This window comes from Salmo salar, chromosome 14 (genome assembly GCF_965601325.2).
Source record: "Salmo salar chromosome 14, fSalSal1, whole genome shotgun sequence".
In the NCBI taxonomy this organism is placed as follows: Eukaryota; Metazoa; Chordata; class Actinopteri; order Salmoniformes; family Salmonidae; genus Salmo; species Salmo salar.
In genome coordinates, this window is record NC_138304.1 from 71,157,606 (window position 1) to 71,160,986 (window position 3,381).

Below are 3,381 nucleotides of genomic sequence, written 5' to 3' on the forward strand. Positions count from 1 at the left end.
TTTGGACAAAATTAATTATGTCCCCATTTATTCTTGAAGAATATAATGTATAAATGCCTCATGAGCTTACCTCAACTGTCGTACCACATCAGAACCCCAAATATAAGCTTGTTTCACTCCAATGGTTGTAAACTAAGTAAGTGTAAACAAACACTGTATAGCCTCAAGACATGGTTAAAACTATAATTTTGATATCATGGATGCTCAGTCCTTGCATCCGTAGCCCTGTCTATGAATTTGAGAATGGTTATATTTCTCCAGCCCCATCCCTCAGCTTTTTACTGAAACGGTACGCTTTGTTATTGTTTCAACTGTAGGTTGCCCCTTTAAGGAGTCAGATGAATAAAGAACACATTTGCATTTTCCTGTTTGCCTCTATGCCTGGACTATACTGACACACAGTAGCAGAGGTTAGTATAACATACTCCAGTGTGGAGTGGCTGTATTACACTGTTAGCTGATCCTGAGTCAGATTAGTGATGACCTCATACTGTGTGAGACTGTGGTAAAAGAAGCTGAAGGTTGGCAAGGGGATGCTATACAGTGAAAATCTATCAAATCTTTCGATCCCAAATAAAAACGTTTGCACACAAAAACAGACATAAAGCCAGATATAGTAGTTTGTCTATAGTTAATATTTATTCTAAATACCTTTGTGTCTATGTTCTAAATACTTCATAATACAGTTAGTACATAGAAAATACTTTTAGTAAGCACTGTAGTAATATAGTACAATAGTTCTGTTACAGTCTTTCTGTCTGTTTGTTTGTGTACGTGTGTGTCCCCTGAACGTCTTCGGGGCGTGTGGGATAGGTCAAGTCCTCCCATCAGATCCAAGTGAAAGAGAGAGAGAGAAGGTTGAAAGCCAAACTGGGCAACTTCAATACACCACCTGGTTGGAGAAGGGTTCTGACGGGAGGGGAGAGAAGCGGTAGAAAATGGTGAATGGGAGAAGAAGTGATGAGGAGGGCAAGAAGTTGATGAGGACATACATATTGAAATAGTAATGGCATCTTCTTGTAGGCACCAACTCCGCCACGGTTTGTTAGACAAAGCCTATGTGGGAAGGAATGGCATTTTTGGAAAAATACGAAAATAAGGTCTGTGTTAAAACACAGGCTTAGGAGATCTTATACGTTTTGTTCTGTGAGATCATTTTCATCAGCCGAAGTCACTTTTTGTGATTTTTAAAGAATTTATATAATAAACCTCAGACCTTATTTTTGGTGTTTATCCCAAAACCTTATTCTTTCCCCATCGGAATGGCTGAACAAACCAGAGGTAACTAATTTCTGTTTTTTAGGACTACAAGGCAATTACTCTGAGGCTGGTTTTACCGGTTAGGCTTACACCAAATTCAGTGTCAATGGTCACTGAATAATCCTCGCTATCCGTCGTCATCAAAGGTCCAAGTGTCTGGGCGCAGGTAGATGAATTCAGTGACGCTCTTCCTGCGTAGCCAGCGCCAACTTTCTCTCCTCTGAGCGTGACAACCTTGTACACTGCCACCGTTGAAATTCCATGCCGCAGTGATAAAGTTGACCACATCTGAGGGTTTTAGGGCGGTATGAACGTGACGTTCTTTCCCAGTACTGCAAACACATTGCCCTCCATTGCAGCATCTGGAGAGAAACCAGTTTTACTTTAGCATACAAGTGTGTAATGGAGAACAACAAATAAACAATAAGCCTAAACTACACCACATGACCAAAAGTATGTGGACACCTGCTCGTCAGAACATCTCATTCCAAATTCATGGGCATTAATATGGAGTGAAATAAAGAAAACAGGAGCTGGTGCACAGCCAGAAAAAGTATTTTGTGCCGAGGTGCTGACTAACGGCGAATAAACTATCAAAATAAAGAGAGTCGCACACTCCATATATAAACTCCCAGTCATTTATTGGGTATTTACCAACGTTTCGGCATCACTGCGCCTTCTTCAAGGTCTTAATATGGAGTGGCAAGATAGATCAAATCCACGCAATACATGAAGAACGTTTGTTTTCTCAGCTCCCTTATTTAATACAACGGCTGTCATCAAAAGGACAAGTGACCTCAAATGAAACAAATCTATCCAGGACGTCTGAAACCCTTCTAGTGACAGGGAAAATGCCATGCTACTTGTCGATTTTTACAGACTCTCAAGACTTGTATGGCTGTGTCAGTGCAGTGCCCCAACATCCTGTGTGACAGACCAACAACGACACAACTAGAGCTGGCAGAAACGGGTAACTTTGCGATTTGAAATCACTTCATGTTCATGCGCACACAGGCACGGACATATGCAAAGACACCAGATTCAGAAGTTTGTATACAGTTTTTTTTATTCCAAATAACTTTGTGTGTCTATATATTTAACATAAGAGGACTGTGACCCTCCTACAGTACCCCACACTTCAATAGTAATAATAATAACAATATAATCATAATAATATACATTTGTCGTCATTTTCTTATTATAAACTGTGTGGTTCGAGCCCTGAATTCTGATTGGCTAACAGCCGTGGTATATCAGACATATCATTGGGGCAGCAGGTAGACTAGTGGTTAGAGAGTTGGGCCAGTAACCGGAAGGGTGCTAGATCGAATCCCCGAGCTGACAAGGTAAAAATCTGTTGTTCTGCCCCTGAACAAGGCAGTTAACCCAGTGTTCGTCGGCCATCATTGTAAATAATAATTTGTTCTTAACTGACTTGCCTAGTTAAATGAAGATAAAAAATATATATTAAAATCATGGGTTTAACAAAATGTTTATTTTTACTGCTTTAATTACGTTGGTAACCAGTTTATGATCGCAATAAGGCACCTGAGAGGGTGTGGTATATGGCCAATATACCACGGCTAAGGGCTGTATCCAGGCACTCCGCGTTGCGTTGTGCATAAGAACAGCCCTTAGCCGTGGTATATTGGCCATATACCACACCCTCTCGGGCCTTATTGCTTAAATAATCTATTTAGCACAAAAAAAAGAAAAAAAGAAGCATAAAATATGACTAAATGCACTCTGACCCATCCTTTCCTCTGTACGTACGCACTCACACAAACTTATGACCCCCATGTGAATCACACAGAACACACATTAACACAGGTTTCCTCTTATCATTGGCCAGACAGGACTGTGCATTACGTTTCTCCTATTCTGCTTCGCATAACTATATATAATCATAAATTTGTCTCTTGTCATTCCTTTTGCCTCGCTCTTTATATCCAGTTTCTTAAATTCTGATCTGTTTGAAGGATTCACAACGTATCGTGCTGTTAAACTGTGGCTCTGTTTTTCTGGAACTGGATGGGGCTCCGATACACAAACTCTGTCGTTAAAACTCTGTGGAAAAACCGGCTTGTTGGAAAGCAGTGGAAAAGCAAAGTCACACACTAC